General features: G+C 40.8%; 1 long non-coding RNA gene across 4 annotated transcripts in view; it reads left to right on the top strand.

Moving 5' to 3' along the window:
- Nucleotides 1-17015, top strand: part of LOC103788800 (uncharacterized) — a 57809-nt gene extending 40794 nt beyond the window's left edge. For 2 of the 4 annotated variants that reach the window (XR_001907839.4, XR_008477493.2), the window contains 2 exons: nt 347-410; nt 10310-11441. This is a non-coding gene — a long non-coding RNA (uncharacterized LOC103788800). Of the gene's footprint in view, nt 1-346; nt 411-907; nt 1028-10309; nt 11442-15608 lie in introns of those variants that run through there. The other 2 variants (XR_008477495.2, XR_004736043.3) reach the window with 2 other exon arrangements.
- Nucleotides 17016-19775: the final 2760 nt, after the last annotated feature.

The following is a 19775-nucleotide window of genomic DNA, read 5'->3' as shown; positions in this document are numbered from 1 at the left end:
CATAATAGTTCCAGTGAGGAAAACTAATTCTTTGTGAGCAATAACTGTTATTGAGAAAAGCTATATTAATGCTAATTATCTTGGGAAAGATGAATTCTAGTTGGAACTTTTGCAATAGAGAACAGGATGTGATTTTTTCATCATTTTAAGAAGGTGGCGTGTGTGTGTGTGTGTGTGTGTGTGTGTGTACTCATTCAACCCATTTTATAGAGCACCTACCTTGGGCCTGACACTTTTTCTAGGCACAAAGTTAGGTGGAAGTCAAGGTAGAGTAGATCCCTGTCCTCAAGGATTTTCTGTTCATGAAAAACAGCTTATTATTGTTCTTTGATTTCTTTTGCAAAAGGAGCAGTTCAGCACTTGGCAGGAAGACAAGAGGTCAACACCCCAGGACAGAGAGAATACCTAAGGTTTGTATTTTTGATACACAAAATGGTCCTAGCTAGAAGCTGTTGCCCAGGAAGTACTGAGGGCACAAGCTGTAAGCAGGATCACAGTGGGGACAGCTAGTGTCAAAAGCCCTGCCGGACCAGTCCTTCACAGGGGCTAGCCAGGATTCAGCATGGGGTACTCAGCATGGCAGGTCTGTACCTGCTAACATTTCTGTCTTCCCAGTAGTGAGAATCGGCTCCTTCCGCACCTGTAAGAGCAAATTTAGTTCTGCCACTGTCCCATTGCCTGGTGCTCACACCTCACTTTCCTGTCACAAGCCAGATCATCATAAGCCCCGAGAGGATGTCACTTCTCCCTAGTAATCACCAATTCTGTGAAAACTGATTACTTTAAACTGTATGTATACACTTAGCAATGAGGAAAGACTTTACCAGATCAACTTTAAAAATTAAACCTTAACTTCAATGTGCTCACTGTGCTCCAACCATGCCTGTCTTTTTTCTTGTTCCTCAAGGGTGTCATGTTTCTGTTACTGCATCTTAGCACATGCTATTCTTTCTGCCTGGAGTGTACATCCCTAGACCATCACATGACTGGGCACATTGCTCAGACTTCAGCCTAGATGTCACCTCTTCAGAGAAGCCTTCTCTGACTACCCTATTTAATGCTGATCACTCCAGCAGTCCAGACACCAGCTAATAAATTCCCTCCTACTCCTCCATTCTTTCTTTAATTGTTATACCTCATGTGAAGAAGTATAACATGTGAAGAGGTATACCTCTGTTCATGGTATACTATTATTACATTTTTTTCTTGGATATTTTCCCCATTCATCCCTGGTTTCCATGTCCATTACCTCCTCTTCCACATATTCATTCACTATAAGGCATTACATATATATCCTTGTCTAAAAATGTAATATTGTCAAATGTAAGTTATTATTTGGTATATTATATGTTTCACAAATAGTATTGTGCAGTAGACCTTGTTCTAGTTATTATGTTTCGTATTCACCAGTGTGTTCTAAAGACCCATCAGTATCTGTTATATATGTATGTACACTTGGTTCATTGCTTCTAAAAGATCCTTGGTATTCTGTAGCATGCATTCATCCCTGCTGCAGATAGTCAGCTCCCAAATTCCATAAACAACTCCTCTGTAAGTATCCTCCTTTTGACAGGGGGTAGAATTGCTCAGGGTTCAGATGCTCTCATTGTTATCTATTCCTCACCCTGGCCAGGCTGTGGCACTACCCTGATACTATTCCATCACCTCTGTGTAGCAAATATTTTGTCTCAAGGTGGTGCCAGGCCAGGTGATTAACTGCCAAGGACAGTGGTTGGAGAGAAGAAACAGCCTGCAGCTCTGCCTGCACCATGTCCTAACAGTGACTTCCTCTGCTCAACCTATAGTTTGCCCACAGCAGGTCACAGCCACCCTTTCTCTCTGCCCAGGGGTTTTTATGGTTTTTACCTACATTTATATTGACTTCCAAATCGGTACACTCCTCTCTTGCTTCTGAGGCAACATCAGGGTTGGAATTTGTGGAGGTTCTTGTATTCTTCATAATGCTAATCACTACTTGAAATCATCATCTTTGCTTATTGATTTACTCACTTATTGTCTGTCTGCCTCACTGTAAGACTATAAATGCCACATGAGCAAGGACCTTACCTGTCATAGTTATCTCTGTGTCCCCAGCTTCAGTTTAGTGCCAGTATGTTTGGTTAAGAGCAGTATGAGTAATAGCCTGTTTTCTGTAGAAACACAGTTGAAAAAACAGTTTATTGTGTTCCTTGGTTTCCTTGATTTAGGGATTGAGGATTAGAAAAAATAAGTACAGTTTTTGTTGATGTAATAAATGACATTGTGGATAATTTTATTTGTGTTTCATGGGAAGGGGGGTGATTGCAATAAAGATGGCTGCTTGGTGAAGTAGCTATAGGCAAAGTGTGTTTGATACTTCATACCAGCAGTCCTCAAAGTGTGGTCTGGAGACCCCTTGGATTTCTCAACACCTTTTCAGTGGGTTCATGGGACCAAAATCTTGTACACACAAAAGATCCATTCAAAATGCAGAAGACACCAATAGATTTTAATGTAACAGTTAAAATGTTCATGAATATGGTTTCAGCCTCTGTATTACAACCAATCTTTAAGCAACTACCACTTATGAAGTTTTTGTGTAGTCTCACAAAATAATATTTTCAATTATCTGAAAAAGCTATTAAAATATCCTTCCATTTTCCTACTTCATATCTGTATGAGTCAATTTTTTTTTAATCTACTTCAACTAAACATTGCAAAAGATTAAAGTAAAAATGGAATATGTGAATCCAGCTGTCTTCTATTGGGCCAGACATTAAAGAGATTTGTAAAAATGTAAAACAGTGCTACCTTCTCACTATATTTTTATTGTTTTTTTGAGACAAGGTCTCAGTCTGTCGCTTAAGCTATAGTGTTTTCTCACCAGCATCTGTTAAGCCTCAACCCATTTTGAAAAAGTCATGTTAGTTGCATGGGATTGTTGCCCCTATCCCCACTCCAGGGTGATCCCTAATTGTCCTAAACCAATCAAAGTAATCCCAACCTCTGGGCTGAACTGATGGGTTCTGACAGTTCATGAAACTCATGGTCACAGGGACTGGACATGTGAACTCAGCAGGAAGCTGAGGACTTTTACAGGACTTCCAGGACACACATGTTCTCTCTCTTTCTGAATGACTATGGTATGGGATGTGAAGCCTGGACCTGCTTTTCAACACTTCCTAAGTTTGGGGATATCCGACCACATGCATACCACTGAGGGACAGATGCCTTCCAGTGTAGAAACAGCCAGGACCATATGTCAGTTCCAGGCAGCTTCACAGCTAAGGCACAGGCATTCCTTCTTTATTTGGCCATCAGACCGACCTGTGAGGTACTGTGAATCCCAGGCTAGAGAAATGAAGTCACCGGGGCAGTGGAGAATTCATTGGTAGGGGCAGCTGTAGTGGCAGCAGTAGCGCTTATGGCAACAGTTTCAGGAGTAGCAGTTGGTATCCTGCCTCTGAAGACAGAATGTAGGACCACCAGCAGCACTGTGTTTACCCAAATTAGGTGCTAGGACCTAATTTTGGAAGTGGTTCTTCCTATCTAGCCTTTGAGCTACCTTTCAAATTGAAAGCATATTAGGTAAATCAGTCAGAATCAACTTTTAGTGAGTAAACTGAGAACCCTCAGTAGAACTATTAGCCACAATGTCCCCTTGTATTGTCTAAGTCCATTTGAGATGAACTTTCTGAAACTTGAAGACAGAAGCTCCCTAACTCAGGGGTCCTCAACCCCCAGGCCACACAGCAGGAGGTGAGCAGTAGGCTAGCAGGCAGGGTAGGCTTCATCTGTATTTACAGTCACTCCCTATGGCTCATGTCACCACCTGAGCTCTGCTTCCTTCAGATGAGCAGTGGCATTAGATTATTATAGGAGTGCAAACCCTATTGTGAACTGCGTGTGTGAGGAATCTAGACTGTGCACTCCTTGTGAGAATCTAATGCCTGATGATCAGTCACTGTCTCCCATCACCCACAGACGGGAACGTATAGTTGCAGGAAAACAAGCTCAGGGGTTCCACTTATTCTGCGTTATGGTGAGTTGTATAATTATTTTATTATATGTTACAATGTAGTAATAATAGGAATAAAGTGCACAATAAATGTGATGTGCTTGATCATCCCCAAACCATCCCCCACTCCATCCTGTTCACGGAAAAATTGTCTTCTATGAAACTAGTCCCTGGTGCCAAAAAGGCTAGGACAACTGCCCTAACTGATGTAAGAGTATGGGCAATAAGTGTTTTCAGTGCACTGAGTGATAACAGATTGTTGGGGCAGGGTGTGTGCACAGTTGAACCTAGCCCAGTGCATCCACTGGCAAGGAGGTGGTAGCAGGAAGTAGGCATATGGTGACTTCAGTAACAGAGCAGACTGCAGGGCTGAACTGAGCTCAGTAGCCTGGCTTCTCCAGGAGCTGAGGTGAGCATCATGCCTGCTCTGTCTCCCTCTTTGTTTTGGATAAGGCAGGTAGGAAGAATGACAGATTGCCTTCCCCTTTCTAACTGTTGTGTGCTCTCCACACCCCACCCAATCCTACTTCAATATTGTCAGCTAAAGCTTCACAAACACACCCTTGTGCGAGTCCAGCTGTCTGTGGTCGAGACAGTCAAGGAACAGATCTAATTCTGAGATGCCCAGGAGGGTGCGCTGCCAATAGGCGCTTATCCAGATTAGCTCACTTGCTGAATAGCCCCAGGGAATAGGGACAGTTATTCAGAGTTGAGGCTTTGTTCATAGGGTTATCAAGACATGCGGATATGAGGCAAAATCACTACACAATGTAAGAGTACATTTAGAAATTATCAGCTGGGCGCGGTGGTTGATGCCTGTAATCCCAGCACTTTGGGAGGCTGAGGCGGGTGGATCACGAGGTCAGGAGTTTGGGACCAGCCTGGCCAATATGGCAAAACCCTGTATGTACTAAAAATACAAAAAACGGTCGGGCATCGTGGTGCACACCTGTAGTCCCAGCCACTCTGGAGGCTGAGGCAGAAGGATCGCTTGAACCCAGGAGGCGGAGGCTGCAGTGAACCAAGATTGTGCCACTGCACTCCAGCCTGGGTGACAGAGTAAGATTCTGTCTCAAAAAAACAAAAACAAAACAAAACAAAACAAAAAAAAAGAAAAAAAAAGAAATTATCTTGAATAAATAATACTGACTTTATCACTATGCTTATTTCTGTGTTTCTACTTGCTCTCAGATTTTGGCTTGGTTATTTCTTACCGTCTTGCTATCTCTTTGATGCCTTTAGTTTTGTTTTAGTTATTGTTATTGTTGTTCTCTTCTTCCTTTTTCTTTTTTTTTTTTTTGTTTTTGAGACGGAGTCTCCCTCTGTCACCCGGGCTGGAATGCAGTGGTGCGATCTCAGCTCACTGCAACCTCTGCCTCCCGGGTTCAAGCGATTTTCCTGCCTCAGCCTCCCCAATAGCTGGGATTACAGGTGCCTGTCACCATGCCAGGTTAATTTTTGTATTTGTCATAGAAATAGGGTTTCATCATGTTGACCAGGCTGGTCTCAAACTCCTGACCTCAGGTGATCCACCTGCCTTGGCCTCCCAAAGTGCTGGGATTACAAGAGTGAGCCACAGTGCCTGGCCATTGTTTTTTCTGATTTAGCCACATTTTTTGTTATTTTTGGTGGGAGAATCGTCCAAAATATCTTGGTTGTCATAGTGTCAGAAATGGAAATCTATTGATTTTTAAATTTCATAATTCTTATTTTTCATTCTTCATTTAATTGGTTTTTTTACTTTTTTCTTTTTCTTTCTTTTTTTTTTGAGACAGAGTTTCACTCTTGTTGCCCAGACTGGGGTGCAATGGCACAATCTCTGCTCACCGCAACCTTCCCCTCCCAGGTTCAAGCAATTCTCCTGCCTCAGCCTCCCAGTAACTGGAATTACAGGCATGTGCCACAACACCTGGCTAATTATGTATTTTTAGTGGAGACAGGGTGGTCAGGCTGGTCTCAAACTCCCGACCTCAGGTGATCCACCCACCTCTGCCTCCCAAAGTGCTGGGACTACAGGGGTGAGCCACCATGCTCCCCACCACCTATATTTTTAAGGTTGCTTGATATTTCTCTAAAATTGTTAAACACAGTATTTTGTATTTTGTGTATAATGTGTCCAATATCGGAAACACCCATCCTGCCACCACAAGAAAAGTTTTGCCCAAGAAGGAGCCAATGTAGAGAAAAACAGAGCTAAGGCAAAGCAAGGCTAACTGCTGATTGAGGTCCGCAGATCCAGCCATTTTTGAAGCCTTCTCAGTTTCACAAACCAATAATACTTAAATACTCTTTTTACTTAAACCATTTTCTGTTTCCATTACTACAACCAAGAGAGTCCTGATCAATACACAGAATAATGTGAATGATTTTATTCTGATTTTATGAAAACAACTTTTACAATTATACATTGTGCTTGGATAAATGCATATGTAAACATTTGTTTGTGGTGGAGGATGTACACTGAAATGGTAACATTAGGTTTCTGTGGTGGATGAGTTTTAAGAGATGGAGACATTAATATCTTTTTCTTTGTACACCTATGCAATGTTTGACATGCAAGTGTTTGTATCTTTTGTAATTGTTTAAATCCTACAAAAATTTTAAATGAGTATTGCATATATTTTGTGTTTTTCCAAATGTAAGATTTTATAAAGAGGAGAGTGATGTAAGTGACCTGGGGGCAGTGGTGGGGGGGAGCTTATATTTGAAATTAGAAAAATGTTTTGAACAAAATAATCATAATTATTAGCTGATGAAAAACTAGAAAAAAAGTTCTGAGTAAATTCTTAACTTCAGAAATTAACTATAATTTATATTGCTCTCACTTTGGGAGGCTGAGGCGGTGGATCACGAGGTCAAGAGATCAAAACCATCCTGGTCAACATGGTGAAACCCCGTCTCTACTAAAAATACAAAAAATTAGCTGGGCATGGTGGTGCATGCCTGTAATCCCAGCTACTCAGGAAGCTGAGGCAGGAGAATTGGCTGAATCCAGGAGGCAGAGGTTGCGGTGAGCCAAGATCACGCCATTGCACTCCAGCCTGGGTAACAAGAATGAAACTCCATCTCAAAACAAAAAAAAAAATCTTAGCCTTAAATATAAATGATTAATGCCCTTTAAAATGTCCTTTTTTCTAGATAACCCAATGTACATATGGCATTAATCCAATATACTTAGGAATAAGATACAGGGTTTTCCCTGAATGATTAAAATAAATCCCCATTCATGTTAAGAAAACAAAGTATTGTCCAGGCTTGGTGGCTCACATCTGTAATCCCAGCACTTTGGGAGGCCAAGGTGGGCAGATCACCTGAGGTCAGGAGTTCAAGACCAGCCTGGCCAACATAGTGAAACCCCATCTCTACTAAAAATACAAAATTAGCTGGGCATGGTGGTAGGAGGCGCCTGTAATTCCAGCTACTCAGGAGGCTGAGGCAGGAGAATCACTTGAACCCAGGAGGTGGAGGTTGCAGTGAGCCGAGATCGCACCATTGCACTCCAGCCTAGGCAAAAAGAGTGAAACTCCATCTCAAAAACAAAAAAAAAGAAAGAAAGAAAAAACAAAGTATTCCGTTATTTCATATTGACCTGGAAATTTCTCTTTATTCTAATTCTAATTCTGAGTAAAAAAAGAAAAGTTCTTATCATAATCTGTTTTGCAGTATGTTTTAAATGATTACTTATTACAACGTTGGACACTTCTTTCCCCAGAGACAACTTTCATTTCTTGATTATGAATGTAACCAAGTGTCTCAACTGCCTAAATGATGAAAATCTTGATCTCATAATTTTCTGAAAACACAATTTAGATATACAATATTAAATAATTTAGGTATATAATACTTACATTAGCATTATTTAGTAAGATGGGCTTTTTCCCCTGCTGGAGGCTGGGGAATGAGATCAAGGGGAACACTGGTGACAGAGTGCAGGGGAAAACAAACACTGCCAACTCTTGCATTGGAGTGGCATTTCACAGTCTTAACCTCACAGTATATTCCAAACACATAAAAGTCATTTGCCTCCTCTCACAGTCTTTAATTCACTTGAGAGATGGGCTTATACAAAGATAAGTCCCCTGTGAATTGGTAGCCTGCTTTGGAAAAACGACACAGTAACTAAGGTGTTAGATAAACAGACGATAACCATTTATTTACAAGTCTCATAACCAGGATTATTGTATTGATCATTTCTTCATAGCACATAATAACTTCTTGAAGTTCCTTTTAACAGAAAAAGGATCAGTTTCAACATAATTAAAAGTTGGAAATTATTTCCTTAAAGTTGGGTATATAAGATTATTAGATTGTTTGTTTTCGCAAATCCATGTTTATAGATAGAAATGGTCATGTCTTTCTGTAATTTATAGAAAAAGGGTATTTTGGCAGAATAGCATTTTTAATGTACCATGTATTAAATATTATCTATTAAAATTTTCAAAATGAAAATTTTGACACATGATAGTGAGTGAAAGAAGTAATCAACACACCCTGAAAAGGCACAGTAGTATGTAAATAATCTTTATCTTATAACATCCATCCCATAAGAGAACATAATTGATTTTATTGATTTATAGTACAGTCTACGTTCTTGTAATGTAAAATTTAGCAGCTAGCTTAGACATTAAATTTTAAACTCAGAATCATCATCAATCTTTTATTTAGATCTGATAAGCTCCTGGGGTTGCTCCAACAGTGGAATCTTAATATGGTTCTCCCACATAGAATGATTCGCCTTCAGAATATTAGGTCCTCTTTTCCAACTACATAAACAAATGTATTACTTATTGTAATGGAAATAACATACAACTACATTTTTTTCCACTTTGCATTGCAGTAAGGATTATGTTGCTTTGACTAACAGCTTATACTTCTTTTCTCGGCTGTATTAACTCCAGCCAAGTCCTTAATTTTCATGAATAGGACTGAAAATGCTGTTCTTTTAATCCTCTGAGTTGAATTCTGGGTCATGCAAAGATTAAGTGAAGTGACTCCAAACCTAAAATCCTATAATTACAGAATGTCTGTTTAGATTGGTGCTTGGTCTTCTTTTTCCCTCTTCTAGATTGGGAAGAGAGCTTTCTGAACTGCACATTAGGAAGTAAGGCCTTGGCTTGTTTGTCTGTGGTAAAGCAAACAGATTCGAAGAGGCCATCTATTTAGCTACCATTTGTTTTGTTTAATCTGAGATTAGGCCTAGGCTTACAAAAGAAATCCACTAAATTTAGAGTAAACAGAATTCTTTAAGACAGGATTGCTTGATGGTACTTTCTTCTTATAGCCTCTTCTGAGTGGTTTGTGATTAAGGGATAAAAAAGTGACTATTTTAAGCTCTGAAAAATGTGAGGACACAGTTTTGGAGGAAATAAGGGGTAAATTGATCAAATAACTTACTAGGAAACTTCTAAATGGTAGCCTATGTTCTTTAAATGATTTTTAAAGAAACTTGTAATAATTCCTCTAAAGATCTACTGGCTATTTTTAACCACTGACTGTCACCTACAGGAAGACCATGTGACTCATTACTATAATGGCCTGCGTTAAAAATAAAAATTTAAAAACAGAGAAGAGAAGACTTACAACTATAATCTCATTTCTAATTGGACTGTGATGAAAAAGAAACTAGTCATAGCTGAAACTAGGGGCCAGGAGGGCTGCTTGCCTGTCCTGGGCAACCTGTAGGTTGGCAAAACTCTAAATCCACATGTAGAGACAATTTTTTATGGCGAGTTTGGGGTGAATTGCATAAAGTCTCAAAGGGATCTAATGCAGGACATTTCCTAGATTCCAAATTTGACACTTTAAGGAAGACTGCGATAGGTAATGTGACCTTCCACCTTAGAGATAGTATTATTCATTAATGAAGGGTATTCATTTAGTTTTGTCTTTATAACTCCAATAAACTTAAGAAATGTCTTGGTGGTCCTTGAAAGTGAAAAAACATATTTATGATGCCATATTTTTCTACCTGTTGCTTTGTCTGCTTGGAGAGCCTGCCTGGAGCAGGCTGGTAAGTTGAAAGGAATAAGGATTTGGGGCCAGGCAGCCAGACAGATGTGCGTTCATATTTCAGCATTCTCATTCATTAATTCAGTAGTTCATTAGTTCAGTCACTGGCTGGATGAGTGGGAGCATGAAACGTCCGCTCTCTGTTTCCCCAGATGTGAAGTGGAATCAATAATAATTATATTGAGGGGATGTGAAGATAATGCAGTAACATATGCAGAGTGCCTAGTTCATACTAGATGCTTCAAAATGATGTTTTTATTCCTCTTTCCCTTATGTCTGCCTGGTGAATCATCCATCCTTCAGATGGACTCAACGACTCTCTCACTGTCCAACTCTCGAGTCCCTTCTCTTGTGAAAATGGAAAAGTTGAATTACAGTTGAGATATTATTCCCAGGTGTTCTTTGGAACACAAGGACTTCTCCAAAAGACACAGAACAAATTGCCTCCAAACAGCCAAGATTCCAGCAGAAGCTGGAGTAGCAGACTATTTGGATCTTTGAAGTACCTGGTCCTGAGTCACTTAAGGAAGATCTTTTCTTCTCTTTTGTACAATACTATCATGAGGGCTGCAAAGTGAACTAAGAGCTTCCGCCTTGGTCATTGACCTCCCAACCCTAATAATATCTTCACTGTCTAAACTTCCCAGTTCATTTGTCTTTTGGATGTAATTTTCCTTCTACTGTTTGCCTGATTGAGAAATCTGCTACAGAACATGACCAGTTAGCATTTCCACCAACCCCAGTGCTACACTGACTGTCTTTCGATGGACTTTCCTCCTTGCTGCCTCTCTGAGGTCCCAGACCTTCAGAGTGACCCTCATAGCTCTGCCCAAGTTTCTGTCATACTTGTATCAAGAGAGACAGCTAAATCAATAGTTTTAATGTGCTTTGCTGCCAGAATTAGATCATCTGTCACAGTTCCTGCCCATAACACCCAATCATTATTGTTAAAATGCTTTTAGCTTTGTTTGTAGAATTGTTCTGACTGGTTGACTGATCCATCACTGAGAGCTACACTTTGATGTATAACTTTAGCAACATTTTACTATAGTTTTTCACAACTCAGAGCAATATTATTTTATGCTTGTGGTTAATCTAATTGCATAAATCTTTTGCAACGATTCTCTATTCTTTTTCTTGCAATTTCTACCTTGGAAGGTTTTTACTGATAATCATCCTATCCTGAGTCATCCCACAAAACAATCTGTCTCACCAATCATTGCTTCTAACCTACAGACTAAGCATAACTTCCTCTAAATGAATAAGATGCCATGACTCTATAAAGTCTTTGATATTCATGTTTAATTTTAATCACTTGTAGATTTTTCATAAAAATCAATCTTTCCCTTCTACAGTTGGGAGTATTTGTAAGTTGTTTATCTTAAACAATTCCTCTATCATGCTTCTCACATTAAATAAAGTAACCCCTTTGAATCAATTTTCTGTCATGTCTATGATGTTATTATTTCATGGTATGGGTCAGGGGTCTACAAACTTTCTGTTAAGACCTAGATAGTAAATATTTTAAGCTTTTCAGGCCATACAATCTCTGTTGCAACTACTCAGTTCTGCCATTGTAGCACTAAAGCAGCCATAGACAATACATAAATGAGTGAGCATGGCTGTGAGCCAATATAACTTCATTTATGAATGCTGAAATTTGAACGTCATGTAATTTTCATGTGTCATAAAGTATTACTCTTCTTTTTTTAAAAACCATTTTAAAATGTGAAAACTATTCTTAAGCTTGTGGGCTGTACAAAAGTAGGCAGAGGGACAGATTTGCCTGGCAGCCATAGTTTTCTGACTACAGTATAGTTTATGGCCAGGAGCAGATTCAGGTTTTGTGGGGACTGAGCTCTTTACAATTGGGGGGCCCTCTTTAAGAAATGGAATACAAAATTACAAATATAAAATTAGATACAGTGCTTTGGAAGAGACCCATGCAAATGAGAGGCCCTGAAAATTGAGCCTCTTTGGCATCCTGGTCAATCTACTTCTAGTAACACTTGGACAATTTTGCTGCAAGGGTTCCCTGACCTGTCTGATCATTGGAGTCACCAAGAGAGCTTTTCTGACTATAGGTTCCAAAGCTCCAACAGGCTGCCTGAATTAGAATCTCTGAGGATAGAGCCTGGCAATCAGCTGTCTGATAAAACTCCCTAGGTAATTGTACTATGCACTCAGGCTTGGCAACCACTATTTTAGTAACCATTTTATAACATCAAGCAGATTCACTTGAACTGGAATCACAAACACACTTACTGGCCTTAATTGTGTTGCTTACCCAGAAATAGGTTTTAACTATTGTTATTGACCCATAGCCCAAATGTTTTCTTATTAAGAATACGCTATTGTTCAATGACCTCAACAGAGAATATATAGATACTTTATGCTAGGCCATTTATCCTCTTTCTTTTTAGTGAAAGTCAACTCATATGTAATAAATTGGCTTTTCACCATTTGGACTCAGTTTGATAATATTATGTGTCAAATTTTATTTTTAAAACTATTGGTAATTTTAAAAAATCTTAACTCCTTTTTGAGTCAGCATACAATTTGGACATCTGTAAAGTAAATAAATGGCTGACACTTAGGTTATCACAGTTGGGAGAGTCAAGTTTATAACCCTAGATATACAGGTAGCAGTCGAGCAGTTGAGTCACTTGTTATTACCCAATTAATCATCAAATGTATAGAAGACTCTTTTCATACCCCTGTGAGTATAATGCAACCTTTGCAGTGTTCAAATTTAATATTATTCCCATGATACTGAGATATCTTCCTGGTGGAAATGGAGTAGTTCTGTCTGTAGAGTAGGTAGATTCTATTTTTGGCAAGATGTGAAACAATGTTACTTTTAGTAAACAAATGCCTTGTCCTTGCCAGCAATAAATCTCTAGTGTCAACTGAAAATTTCACTTTAAGGTTGAGAAAAACCTGTCCCAACTTTTTCAAATTACCTTTATTAATAAGGACTTGAGAATTTCATATCCCAGAAAATGTGTAAATATCAATTCTTCTAATTTTGTTCACTATTGAAAGGCAAAGCTACTTACTTTCCTGACTCAGAAGCACAAACAGGAAAGCAAAGCATACTTCCTGATGCATTGATTTTAGCTGTTACTGGGGCAGTATTGGCATAAATAGAAAATGAAGCTGCTTTTTCTCTTGTTTGGAGGTTTCATTTTTAGAAGCTAGGATAATATTATATCAAATTTGTTTCCTCCAACAAGGACTCCCACATCTAGCATGTATTAATTTGTTCATTCATTAATTCATGCAAAAAATGATTGCCTATAATATGCCATGTACTGTGCTGGGTGTTGAGGACCTAACTCTGCAGCCTGAGAACTTAGGTTCTAATGAGGAGAGAGAAACAATAAGCAGGGGAATTTCATGTGATGGTATATGGTGTGTAGAAAGTAAAGGAGGGTGAAGCCAGGTGAATGTATGTGTATGTGGGCATGGAAGGGGCAGGGGCAACTGAAGCTACTTTTTTCTTCTGTTTTTTAGAGATGGGGGGGGTCTCACTATATCCCCAGACTGGTCTCAAATTCGATTCTTGGGCTCAAGGGATCCTCTAGTAGCTGGGACTACAGGCAGGAGCCTACTTTAGATAAATGGTCAAAGGTGATGGTGACATTTGAGTTGAGATCCAAATGATGGAAAGAAGCCAGGCATTCATATGAAATGGGAGAGTTCTCTGCCCCTTGCAGGATGTGCAGCAGGGGTATGGCTCACCTGTTTGATCACTGCCACTGCTCAAACCCCTGATGGGAGTGGGAGCATGCAGACGAACAGGTACAGGAGCCAGGGCAAGTGCTTTGGGCTCCAGCCCTGTGGTAGTGTCTAGGGGTGAATGCCTGTGCTCCCAGTGTTACAATGGTCTTTTAGCCTTACTGTTCATGTGCGGCTTATGTGTTAACCAGCTCAATGGACCCTCTGATTTTTTGCAAGAGCAGAGGGCCAGGGTGACAACTTCCTATATCCTGAACTCTTGCCCAGCATCCAGGAAGAATGTAGTCACACATGGGCTTGAAGGATGAATGTGGGGTTTTGTTGAGTGGTGGAGATGGCTCTCAGTGGGATGGATGGGGATCTGGAAAGGGGATGGAGTGGGAAGATGATCTTCCTCTGGAGTTTGGCCATCCAGCAGCCGAACTCTTCTCTGACCTCCCAGCTGAACTCTCAGCATTCAGATGTTCCTCCTCTTTTTCTCTGCCATGCCATTCGTCTGCTTGTCTCCTTGTTGGCTTGTCTGCTTTGGGAGCCTGGGGTTTGGGGTTTATATGGATACAGGATTGGAGGGCGTGGTGGGCCTAAAGGTAACTTTTGGGGCATGAAAACAGAAATGACTGTTCCTACTTAGGGCCGAGAGTCTCCAGGCTTGGGGGTGGGGCCTTTGCTGGGGAACTACCCTCTTCTACCCAGTATTTCCCTGTCTCCTGTCCATATCATATAGATCTTAGGGAAGAGCTATCTAGAGCTGTGCTGTCTAGCACAGGGGAGACTGAAGCTCTTGAAATGTGGCTAATGTCAAATGTTGAAGTGATATTTTTGATATAGTTGCTCAAAGAAAACATATTACTAAAATTAATTCATCTGATTGTTTTTACTCTTTAATATGGCTTTGGAAAATTAAAGAAATACATACATGGTTTACATTATATTTCTATTGTACATCATTGATTTAGACAGAAAATCTTAATCTGGTTCCTGCACACAGGTCGCTAGGATCCTCATGGATTGGGTGTGTTATGAGTTTGAGCTAGGCTGGGCACAGTGGTTCTTGCCCATAATCCTAGCACTTTGGGAGGCCAAGGTGGGAGGACTGCTTGAGACCAGGAGTTCAAGACCAGCCTGGGCAACAAAGTCAGATCCCCATCTCTACAAAAATTAAAGAGTTTGAGCTAATAAAAACACTAGCTACAATGTACTGAACAGTTACTGTGTGCCAGGTGAGTGCAAAATTGCTTTACATCCATTCATTGTATCCTCATGCTGTTACCGGAGAGGGGTCCCGCTCCAGACCCCTAGAGAGGGTTCTTGGATCTCATACAGGAAAGAATTCAGGTCAAGTCCATATAGTAAAGTGAAAGCAAGTTTATTAAGAAAGTAGAGGAATAAAGGAATGGCTACTCCCTAGGCAGAGCAGCCCTAAGGGCTGCTGGTTGCCCATTTTTATGGTTATTTCTTGATGATAGCTAAACAAGGGGTGGATGATTCATGCTTCCCCTTTTTAGACCATATAGGGTAACTTCCTGACGTTGCCATGGCATTTGTAAACTATCATGGCACTGATGGGAGTGTAGCAGTGAGTATGACCAGCGGTCACTCTCATTGCCATGTTGGTTTTGGTGGGTTTTAGCTGGCTTCTTTACTGCAGCCTGTTTTATCAACAAGGTGTTTATGACCTCTATCTTGTGCTGATCTCCTATCGCATCCTGTGACTTAGAATGTCTAACCTCCTTGGAATGCAGCTCCTAGGTCTCAGCCTTATTTCCCCCAGCCTCGTTTATTCAAGATGGAGTTGCTCTGGTTCAAACGCGTCTGACAATACCACTATGAAGTAAGAAATACTTTCTGCCCTATTTTACAGATGAGGAAATGGAGGCTGAGGTGCCGAGTAGTTTGCCTAAGGGGACAGAACGCTGAAATAATGACGCGAGAAGTCAAAACCAACCTGGATCCTCCCATGCAAGACACAAGAAGCCACCAGAGGAAGGGGAAGGCGGGAGCTTAGAGCACCTTGGCGTGCTCAGCACGGCCTTTGCCGTGCTCTCCTCTGCGCCTCTGGAGGCCTTGAGTTCTTGTCCCCTTGTCCCCTCTGCCCCTGCCCGGCCGCCCCGCCGAGGCCACAGCACCCTGCCACGCCAACCTCCCCGCGCTCTTTCCGAGACCCAAGTGGACCTCCAGGACGACCCCACCGTCCGGGCCCAGCTGTATCGAATCCTACCTGCCCCCGACCGAGGAGCTCGGGGCCTACCGCAGGCTGCGTATCTGGGTCTGCGTGTGTGTGTGTCCACTGTGTGTGTGTGCGTGTTTGTGTGTGTGTCCACTGGAGTGTCAGAATCCCCCATCCTCACCTGGGAGGTCCCGCTTTTTCCTCCCTGCGGGGTTGCCTGCCTGGGCAGTCATCCAACTCTGTGTCCACCGCGGAGACAGTGGGGACAGTGTGCCAAGACCCACCAACCAGGCTGGACCCTAAGATGCCCGGAACTCGTGGGCAGCTATTCCAGATACGGCCTCCTATTTTCCAGGATGGCACTTGTTTCTGTTAGAGATTTCTTACAGGAGGTTGTGAATAGTCATCAGCGCTTTTAGGGAGAGCCAAGTGACACTGCATCTTGGCAGATGTCTGTCAAAACCACTTGTGGGACTGGACAGTGAGGACCAGGAGAAAAGGTTTATTTTTTTTAAAAAGGTAGTCTGGCATTCATATGACAAGCCCTATTTTGTTATGCCCACCCAAGAACAAGGGGAGAACCTCATCTTCACCGTGCTTGAGTCTGACTCAGTGTAGCTGTGACTCATCCTTTTTAGGACAGCTTCCCTGCTACAATAGCGCAAATGATGGCCCGGGTACTAAAACGACTTTGTCAAACAGTTGGATGGATGGAGAGAAGGTGGTAGAGTCGCCATCCAATGCCAAGCCCTCCCCCCCTCCCCCGCTTTTCCTTTAAGCTGTTCTCTTGAAGTTCATAGTAGCCAGGTTTCATGGTGAGGCACCATGATTTATATTATACCACTTACCCTGGATCCCCTTACGTGTTTATGTGACAGATTGGCACCCATATATTAACAAGCTTTAAATTTGGCAAGACATAGGTAACACCAGAATTAAAAGTGAGGGGCTTCTGGCAGGATTTCACATCTGCTAGCTTTTATATTTGACGCTTTCTCTAGGAGCTTGGCAAAAAGCAAACACCAAATCAAAAGGTAAAAAAATAAAATCAAAACAACAACAAAAAAATCAAACCGAAATAAAGGTGACAACAGGAGAGAACTGGGACACGATCTTCTTATAGTTGGCTTATTACATATGTGTATCTGTAGAATTATTTATTTCCTTAAACCCATTTCCTTTTGTACTTTATGACATTTCTGTGTAATTGAAATAAGAATCTCAGAGACCTCTAAACTGATATTTATAGATCCTACCCTCAAAACAGATTGATAGTGAGGTAGGGATGAACTAATGTAATCAACCACTGAATTAATAAGAGCTGGAGTAAAAACCAGGCCATTAGCTTCACTCAGGTCGTCTTGAGGTAGTAAAGTAGCTCTCTGTCACTTCTCCCCGCCTTTCAGTTTTCCACGTATATTTTTACAATTGTAAAGGATCAAGATAGGAAGAATGGAAATTATGGGAGCAGGCAGGATGTGAAAACTGTCTTATTAATCCTATGGCTTAAAATGTATTTATAAATTGCAAAGTTAATCAGATTCCTTAAATCTAAAATCTATTTCTTTTTTCTTTCTTTCTTTCTTTTTTTTTTTTTTTTGAGACGGAGTTTCGCTGTTGTTACCCAGACTGGAGTGCAATGGTGTGATCTCGGCTCACTGCAACCTCCGCCTTCTGGGTTCAAGCAATTCTCCTGCCTCAGCCTCCTGAGTAGCTGGGACTACAGGCGCACACCACCATGCCCAACTAATTTTTGTATTTTTAGTAGAGACGGGATTTCACCTCGTTGACCAGGATGGTCTCGATCTCTCTCTCTCTTTTTTTTTTTTAGACAGAGTTTCGCTCTTGTTACCCAGGCTGGAGTGCAATGGCGCTATCTCGGCTCACCGCAACCTCCGCCTCCTGGGTTCAGGCAATTCTCCTGCCTCAGCCTCCCGAGTAGCTGGGATTACAGGCACACGCCACCATGCCCAGCTCATTTTTTAAATATTTTTAGTAGAGACGGGGTTTCACCATGTTGACCAGGATGGTCTCAATCTCTTCACCTCGTGATCTACCCGCCTCGGCCTCCCAAAATGCTGGGATTACAGGCTTGAGCCACTGTGCCTGGCCAAATCTATTTCTTTTAGGAATCTTTTCAGCTCTTAAGAAAAAAGTTTTTGGAGGTCAGAAACTGATAGTGGACTTCTGAAAAAGAGAAGAGAGAAAGAAATTATAAGTAATTCAAAAGTCTTATCTCTATGTGGAATTTCCTTTTCTTTCAAGGTGTTTATTTGCTAATATTCCTGTGTTTTTCTCTCTCTCTTTTTTCTTTTTTTTATTCCCATTAAGTGGAGGTTACACCTTTTGTAATTGCCCCACAGTTCTTGTATAGTCTCTTCTGATTTTTTTCTAGTCTTTTTTTCTTTGTATTAGAAGTTTCTAGTGACATAGCTGGCTTTTTTACTGCAACCTGTTTTATCAGCAAGGTCTTCATGACCTGTATCTTGTGCTGTACAGGGAAAAAAAGAACTTGGTACCGGTTCCTGCAGAAATTTCTGTTTATGGGTTCCGGCTCTGTTAAGTTTTGATTCTCTATATCTACCTCTTTGTCTCTCCAGTTTTGGGGACAGCAGTTTGCTCTCTGACTCTATGTCTCTGACGAACCCAGGAAGTTGATTTTTCAGTTCAGCTTTTTACTTGGTAGGATGGAGTGACAACTTTCAAGCTCTTTACATCCTATACTGGAAACTCTAAGTCCTCAGTCAATATTCTTTCATTACAGGAAATGGGAACCTTCTGATAAACTTAAGGTGGGAAAAAAGAACAAAAAATAAAGAAATAATTTCTTGAAAGTCTAAGGGGTAGCCCAGAGAATTACATGAAGACCTGTTCAGGCAAGTCATAGAAAATAAAGAATTGAGAGAAACTCAGAGTTTGCAGGCCTACCTTGGATTGCAGTCCCACCAAGCTTCGGTAGGTGAGATTATTCCTCAAAGGAAATTCAGGGCACTGTTAGCAGAAGGATGCATTACAGGGATATTACCTTTGTCCAGGGAAAGAGGAAACCAAGCAGCTGTTGAGATCCTGACTCACTCTGGCTATTCCCCACTGGGAAGGAGAACCACAATTAACTTTTTAGATCAAAGACTTATAGGATTCTCATCCAATGTTAGAATTCTGAATATTCTTTATATTTAGTGAATTTTTGAATATTGGGGGTTAAATTTTTATATGAACATTATATAAATCACACTGATACATAAGAATACCACTTATTGTTCATAGGATTTATTTTATTTTTGTTTTTTAATTTTTTGTCAAGACAGGGTCTTACTATGTTGCCCAGTCCTAGCCTCAAGTGTCCCTCCTGCCTCAGCCTCCCAAAGTGCTGGGATTACAGGCATGAGCTACCGAACCCAGCCTGGATTTATTTTAGATTTTTTCACTTGACATGTATTCTAAGTATCCGTAGTGTATCTCCCTTTACTCACTTTAAGTAAACACTATGGAAAAAAGTTCCTAGATAATTATTTTCCTAGTGTTTATTTTTTTACTTTGAAATAGAATCAAACTGTCTAAAGATGCTGCCTGATCCAGAATCTGCTTTGTTTGGCCAAGGAAAATTAAAGATAAAAAATCCGAGGCTGAGCAGACTACTTGCCAACGATTTATCTGGGGAGTAAAGAGCATTCCTGATCACCATCCTTTTCTGCTTACCTGATATATCAATTTGAGGTCAATTGCAGACCACAGAATTTACTCAAGCTCGTTGGTGCTAAAGGGGATTTATTATTAGGCATTGGTTGGCTTATAAACTCACCAGAAGAATTACAGGAGTAGACTCAAGTTTGGATTCTTTGAACAAGAGTTAGAATAACT

This window comes from Callithrix jacchus, chromosome 17, assembly GCF_049354715.1.
Source record: "Callithrix jacchus isolate 240 chromosome 17, calJac240_pri, whole genome shotgun sequence".
In the NCBI taxonomy this organism is placed as follows: domain Eukaryota; kingdom Metazoa; phylum Chordata; class Mammalia; order Primates; family Cebidae; genus Callithrix; species Callithrix jacchus.
Note: the sequence above shows the minus strand (reverse complement) of the source record. Positions and strands in the feature narration are given on the sequence as shown.